This window comes from Adiantum capillus-veneris, chromosome 2 (genome assembly GCF_014529385.1).
Source record: "Adiantum capillus-veneris isolate H3 chromosome 2, ASM1452938v2, whole genome shotgun sequence".
Classification (NCBI taxonomy): Eukaryota; Viridiplantae; Streptophyta; class Polypodiopsida; order Polypodiales; family Pteridaceae; genus Adiantum; species Adiantum capillus-veneris.
Window position 1 is genome coordinate 93,477,359 of NC_140932.1, and position 8,348 is coordinate 93,485,706.

The 8,348-nt window shown below is 39.8% G+C and overlaps 1 pseudogene; it reads right to left on the bottom strand.

Moving 5' to 3' along the window:
* Positions 1 to 649: 649 nt before the first annotated feature.
* LOC147463201 (alpha-soluble NSF attachment protein 2 pseudogene) lies at positions 650 to 1,351 on the bottom strand (annotated as a pseudogene).
* Positions 1,352 to 8,348: the final 6,997 nt, after the last annotated feature.

Here is an 8,348-nt window from a genome sequence, read left to right on the forward strand (position 1 = left end):
CACATGGTGTTCACTTGGAGATCACTTTGGGATGGTCGGGGTCTCATTGCAAGCACTTTGGGATGGTAGGGGTCACACAGTAATCACTTTGTAATGGGTGGGTTCACAAGGGACAACATGTTTATTGGGATTCACACGGGGATCACCTGGCGGTCACTTGATGTTCACATCAAATTTACTTGGGGCTCACTCTAATTGTGATCACATGGTGATCACTTGGGGATTAAATCGTCATCGGACGATGTAAAGCCAATCCCACCACCCCCAATTTATAGGGACCATTGATCCCACCTGATAGAGAGGGTGTCAAATAATCACGAGGGCCCTCCACCATTGTTCCACCCATCCTCATAGGCAACCTCACCTTCACCTCCCCAAGGCCAACCCTGATCACTACAGATGACGTACTCATTCTTTGTACTCTCTCTCTCTCTCTCTCTCTCTCTCTCTCTCTCTCTCTCTCTCTCTCTCTCTCTCTCTCTCTCTCTCTCTCTCTCTCTCTCTCTCTCTCTCTCTCTCTCTCTCTCTCTCTCTCTCTCTCTCTCTCTAGTGGTGCACGTCGGTGTGCACTGCTAGAGAGAACTCATAGTTGAACCCAGACGAGCTCATGCTAGAACACGCTCAAAAGCACTCTCTCTCTTGTTTTACACTAATCCAATTGGGTCGTACTATATAATTCCTTAACAGCGTTGGTAAACTTATCGACATCCTCCTTTTGAATAGATTCTACCAAGTCCGAAAAAAGATTATACTTCCGGCTATTTTGAAAAGGAAAGACCCATTTCTTCATACTTTTTGAGAGAAATTGATATAGCGATAGCGACATAGACTTGCATTTAGCAGATATCCCTTCCCCTTGTACCTTGTTAGGGTGTTGTTCAAAGAGTGACTAGCCACTGCTTCAAAAATCTTAATATCTTGTAGACTCTTCTCCATCATAAATCTCAACTGCTTTCTCATACAATTCCATTGCTTTTGCAAGGGTCTCTTACTTTTCATATGCCTCAGTAATTTCCTTAAAGTATTTTGATGTCATCCTTGATAGCCTTGTAATTTCCATATACATTTGAAATGCCAGATTCATGAATTGTATTGCTTCTTTAGAGTCAAACTTCCTGTAGAAAATAGAAGCATCGACAAATGCCCAAGAAACTTTATGCTTACTCTTAAGCTTCATGTGGCAATTTGCAAGTTGGATGTAGACATTTTTTGCTTTATCCCACGTTTTAGCAATTTTGTAGCAGTTATTGGCTTTCTCAAAAAGATCTGCAGCATCATTGTACTTGGAGCAGAAGATCCCCCATCCTTTGAGCTTTTTCTCTACTTGTGTGGATGCATGTCCATGTACCATAGGAGAGAGAGTAATATATGTAATATATATCACACACACACACACACACACACATTATATATATAAATATGTGTGTGTACTATAAGATATATATAGATGTGTGTGTGTGTGTGTGTGTGTAGCCTTCTTCTTGACAGACACACCTGGTTTGGTCCAATAGTGCAAGTGGATGCACTTGATTTTTAAGGATGCTTCTCCGTGCATCGTAGGAGGAGAGAAATATATGTAATATATATATATATATATATATATATGTATATGTATACTTCACGATAGTCAATACAAGGGGAAGCTTTACTCTAATTATGTTTGGTCCAATTCTCTCTTAGTTCGGCATGTCACAATATATCTTACTTGTGTGTGTGTGTGTGTGTGTGTGTGTGTGTGTGAGTTTATATAGGTGTATTTATATATAGATATCTATGTATAAATGTTACATGTATACATATGTGTTCTGAATGTTTTTATTTGTATATATGTTAAATGAAAATATAAAACTACTTTTATCCAAAATTCTTAAAATGTTCTTTTTTTTCTTTGGCAAGATTAAGAGCTAATAGAAGGAAGAGACAAAAAATTAGATCCAGAGTGTGCGTTTGGGAACCCACAAGCAGAAGAGTATCCTCCATAGCTATTAAAAGGTTCAATGAAGAGAAATGTAGACTTCACCCAGCCTATGGATATTATTGGTATGGGATAGAGGACCTTGTTATGAGCTCAAATGGGGATGTTGCAGACAAAGACTCAAAATCATTTGCAATTCAAGAGAGCACTATATGCCCCAAGTTCATCTTCTCACCTCACAAAATAGGGACATGGATTTTTCAACTATTTCTTATGGATCGCCGCCTACAAAAAGCAACAAAAAAGGGAAAAGTAAAAAAGAGGCAATTATTCTATAAGACCCTGTAATCATCAATGAAAGCTTATAGTCTTTGCAGTATCTTTAGGAGCTATTGTTAAATTTCACAAGGTTTTGTGTATCTTTATAGCCACCCTCAATGTTGGTGATCTTCTATCTCAACACAACAAATTTTTAAAGCTTAAAAGAGAGAGGTATGAGCTGGATGTGAAAAAGAGGAGGGTCGTTCTTGATGACATGGTGGTTCTGCATTTAAATGTTTGTGATACCGAAAGACATTCATACAAAAAATACCATCAATTGTCACTTTCATACATACCATTATGGTGCCCCATGAAGAAGAATTATCACCAGATGAACAAGAGGACAAGGAGAAGAACTACAATGAAGTGCTCAAGATCGAGGAGGTTATTAACCTTGAGCAAGAATCAAAGGAGGTTGAACAAAGTAAAATGTTGTCTGTGAAAACATTAGAAATCAAGCTACCTTTAGATGTATCTAGATTCAATGAGAGACAAGCTGAGTTGATGTTGCCTGGTGTGCCATATTTCAAAACTGATGACAAAACATGCATTTTCCTCCGTGACATCTAGAGTATTTTCTATCTAAAGGAAGACTTTGCATTGGCTACCATCTCAAAATTCCATGAGGAGATGAGTGGATTTTTTAATGAAGATAGTAGTGACAACCAAGAAATGGAACCCTCTGATAACCCACTGAGTGTATTAAACTTTGCTTTTAGAAGGCAGAGAAGTATAAAGAGACACTCCCTAATGTGACCACTTTTCAACTAGTCAAAAATAACCTAAGACCCTCAACCAACAATCATGAAGTAGAGGATTGTTAGAGAGACCTAGCATAGGGGTCAAGCAAGTGCATGGACCTATGGAAGGATGGACTTTGGATGCAAGATGAGAGCTTCATACTAGACCCCCCCCCCCCCCCCCCCCCCCCCCCCCCCCCCCCCCCCCCCCCCCTCTCTCTCTCTCTCTCTCTCTCTCTCTCTCTCTCTCTCTCTATGGTTGCAATCCTAGATTGTTGAAAAAGATGAATTTCTTCATCGTAAGACCAAAGAGTATCATGGAAGGGATGAAGCCCTAGCACAAGATCTTGGAAAACTTTGAGAGATTCCCATCATAGCCTTTCATGAAAGAATGTCACAAGAAGGAACCACCACAATATTTTCCTTTAAGACACTCTCGTGCTTCCTAGGTAAACCATCGTTGCCACTAAATGTAGACAAAGTTATTACCATCCGGACAAAGTTTTTAAGAGAGATTGTTTTGGATACAATCCGGTGTATGCAGGTGATTGTGAAGCATATTACTACACATATACAACAATGGCACTCTCATTATGGGAACAAAACGTAGCTGAATGCTTAGAGTATGGCAAACACTTTAGGGAAATTTTGGACTCTCAAATGGACCCTATAAGGACCTTGACTTTGTCTCTCTTGTCATTTTTTTACATTTTATATTTTAGAAGATTCCATTTTTTTATGCAACAACTCTGTCTTATAAATGGAATATCCCCCCATATTTTAGCTTTAGTGGGGAATCCATAACTTCTATAAATCAACTCCAAATTTGTCGGAGTTTGGGGATTTAGAACTAACTTTCTAAGATCTTTCCAATGATATGCTGGTTGATAGGGTTTTGACAAAGCGTTTATGTACTTCACTAGGTTGCCCACTTTAGACAAGAGCGGCAAAGTCAAACCTCCTTATAGGGCCCCTTTGAGAGTCCAAGTTTTCCCTGATTCTTAATGATCTAATACAAGTGATGAAATGTGTCAAAATATATATGCAAATCCTCAACAAATTGAAACACGATGATCTGATACAAGGGAAATGTGCAAATTTTCCCTAATGATTAATGATCTAATACAAGGGCAATGTGTTAGATGATATATGCAAATCCTCAACCGATTGAAAGACAACTTGTGACTTGTACATGTTGTGTTAAATACTCAAATTCTCTTGTTCCGCCCATGGTTCACATATTCCATTGTCTCCCTCCACTTTCTTTGGCCTTCATGAGTATTAGAGTTTCTGAATTCCTTTGATTGTTCTTCTTTTTGTTGTAAATGTTTGAATGTATGTGTTATTGTTGAAGAGGCTAATACTTGCTTTTGCTACACGTGTCAAGGGATTCAGTGATAGAACCATAGAAATAGCTCTTTCAAACTATTTTCTTCACATCTATGGAATTCCATACTTCAATCTTAATGTTTGCAAGTAGCTAGATTGTGGTCCTTCATTTCCATTTGTAGTAGATTCCATTGTATATACTCAACTTTGCAAACATACATGGGGTGATATAACCTCCCATGTGTTGTCAACTTCACATATTTTATGCCTAGTGGTTTAGATAAAAACCTATGTGCCTTGATGCTGTGAGTGGGATAGAAACACCCACAACGTCTCTATAATCACCCAATACACACTCTTAGGATGATAGACACACACACACTATGGAGCACCACTCGGCTTACACAACCCACTTGGACGAGACAGGGAACACAACGATGCAGTGAGAAGGGAGAGACTATCCATTTGCCCACTCAACACAAAGACACAGACACACAAAAAACTCAGCTCAAAAGAGGAAGATTTATGATGTTTAGATAAAATTGAGCTTGGTCCAACACCAATAGGGAAAATAGCTCACACGATATGGATGAAATATGCCAGATACAATCACAAATTAGAGCAGAGACTTCGCTCACAGGAGAAACTTACATAGCCAAAAACAGCAGGAAAAAGTGAGGAATTTGGTAATATGCACAATGCCATTGTGTTTGGAGCAGCCAAAAACCCCAGTCTACAATATCAAAGTGCTCAAATCCGACCTCGGATGAGTAGTTTATGGCCAAAACAGACTCCAAAATCAGCAAAAATTGAGTTGCGGCTGTTCCTCCTCTTCTCTCCATGTTTTTCTAGTCTTTTTCTCCGGTTTTCCAGTGTCCACACTTCACTTTATCCCTTGGGCACTTTTGGCCTTTTGATTGACCTCAAACGGGCCCCGAACTGGCCAAAAAATGGCCACACAGTGCATTTTTGTCACACTTCTACATCCATCCGTACACCTGCACTCAACTTTTTTCAATAATTCATCCCAAAATCACGTGAACTGGCCCCCAAATGTAGTTCTCATGATGACCTTTTCCATGATTCATTACAAGAAAACACCCACGTTGTGTCGGTACTTATCTGCATGCAAGTATTGACCCCATTCAACCTCCTGACGCCACTGTATGCGATCTGATGCACCTGCTTACTTCATATCGTCAGCCCACGGATAGCTTCCTCAAGAATTTTTACGTGCTACCAACTCCTCATTATTATAGAAAAACACATTGGTACTGGTGATAGTGAAAATCAATGCACTATGTACATGTTGTCCTACCTGTACACGTGTGGGTCCCATGCAACCACCTGGCTCTGGAAAATGGGCAATCCTTTATTCGATGCACCATGCATGTGTATGTACATATTCACTGTCACTTCATCCAAAAAACTCCTAACATAATTTTCGCATCCCCTAGCCTGTTAGATCATTCATGATCAGCAACAACAAAAAGATATATGAGACTCGTCGCATCACAGGTCTCCTCATCCCTCACATACATTACTTGTTCTGCAGATAGCTCATCTTGCTCCACCATCATCAGTCTAGCATGATACAATTTAAGATGCAATCCATTTACCCTTGACTTATGTAGAATCTTATACAAGTTAGCCAGCTGATATGTACCATTCAAAAAACACTCCACTACCTTGAAAGGGCCTTCCCACTTAATTTGACTTCTTTTGGAATGTCTTGTCCAACGTACTGTTGTAGCGCAAAACCAAGGCATGTTTCTTGATACCCTTAATTTTGACCTTTTCATTTATCTTTTCTAAAGCCTTATCTTTCATCTACCCATAATGTTCCAATGCGCTCATCCTATCCAGCTGAACCTCTTGTAATAGTAAGAGCCTCTCTTTGAATGCATCACAAGGCTGCCCAAGCAACTTCTCTAGCACCTTGACCATGGGCAACCTCTACTTCCACATGCAATAGTGCTTCCTTTCCATATACCAAATGAAATGGAGTAAACCATGTACCTGTCTTCACAGAAGTACGGTAAGCCCATAATGCACTAGGCCATTCCAAATCCCAATTCTTTCCTTGGTGCTCTATCACTTTCAAAAGAATTTGTACCAACTCACCATTGAGTCTTTCATTCAAGCCATTACACTGTGGGTAATAAGGAGTGGTATGTTGGTGCCTTATCTTCATCTTCGTGCATAAAAAATCTAATAGTTTAGCTCTAAATCCTAGCCCCTTGTCTAAAACTAGCTCTAGTGGCACCCCAAACTTGCAACATATCTCATTGTACACAAATTTTTCCACATCCTTTGCAATGATTTGTTTTAGTGCTATAGCCTCTGCCCATCTAGAGAGATAGTCCACTGCATTCAAAATATAGCTTTTACCCCTGCTTGTGATAGGTAACGGGCCTATTGCATCAATCCCCCACTTTTCAAACACATCAAACACCATAATGGTTTTTCATAGCTCTGGCTTCAACACTCTCTTCCCAAATGCTTGACACTTATTGCAAGACCTACACCTATGGTGAACATCCCTGTGCAAACTAGGCCATACATACCCCTCTTGCAAGATCTTATGCAAGGTGATCTTTAGAGAAAAATGTCCGCCACATGTGCCTTCATGATTCTCTTCCAACACTCTATAAATATCCTCTCGCCAAGGTACACGTCTCAACACGAGATCAGCCCCTTTTATGTACAAGACAACACCAATAAATTTGTACCTGGATGCTCTACGCCCAAAACTATACTTCTTAGACTTCTAAACGTCCTGCGGAATGATTCCTGTTAGTAAAAACTCCTCTTCTTGAGCCAAAATTTCCCGGTCATGATAAAGAGGTAAATTGTCCCTCAACACAAATAGCTCCCCAATCATGCTTTGAGCTGCTTCATGTGCCTCTCCATTTAGAGCATGTTCAATGTGTTTGATGCTCCATGCTTCGAAAATTTTTAACAGGCCTTTAATTTTGAAACGCATTTCCTTCAATGAGGTGTTCTTGCTCTTCCACACACCCAACACTTGCTTCACAACTAACAAGGCATCACCTTTTATGCTCAACCTTCTAATCCCATGCTTCAAACAAATGTGTAATCCGGCTTCCAATGTAGCATATTCAGCCTCATTGTTACTATGTACATCCAATTTGAACCCTCTCTTGCATACTAACTTCCCCTCTGGATCGTAAAGTGTTATACCCCCTGAAGCCGCATCATGGCTCTTTCTGAATGAGCCATCAAAGAACAACACATGTGCATTTCTCATCTGTGGAACTTCTTCAAATATCCTTCTCACCACATCTTCCTTAACAAGAAGGGGATTCTCCTTGTAAGTCAACAAATTAGCTAGGGTAGCTCCTAAACTGTCTTCCACTAAAAAAGAGAACTCAAACTCTTGCATCTCAATTATCCATTTCTTGACCGCATTTTGACATGTTAGTGCCATTAATTAATTGAGGCAAAAAAGCATAACTCGTTAATAAAATAAAAGGTCATGGTAGCAAGTAATGAAAAAATCATCGACAAGAAAATATTACACTGGCCATCACTCGATCTACTTCCAAGGATTTTCTCTCTGCTACCAGCTTCACTCGGCTTGCACAATACACTCGACTCATATAATGGCTACCCTTCCCCTTTTTCAATAGCATGGATCCAATGGCATCATCCCCTACTGATGGATTTACATAAAAGGCTTGCTCCCAGCTCCCAATCAGGAGCCTACATGGCTGATAGCCCCCCTAACACCTCTTTCACCTCTTGATACACTTCTTCACACTTGTCATCCCATTGCAATGGATCATGCTTTGCCACTTTTTGTAATGGATAAAGGAGTTGTGAAGACAATGGAATAAACCGCACCATGTACTTCACTTTGTGTATAAAGGTTGCCAATTGCTTTGTACTCGTAGGTGATGGAAGAAGAATAATAGACTTAACCTTGTCTGGATCAGCCTCAATGCCATTTTTTGACACCATATAGCCCAATAACTTCACCCTTGGTTGTGCTAGATGACATTTCTTTGGATTTAGTTGTC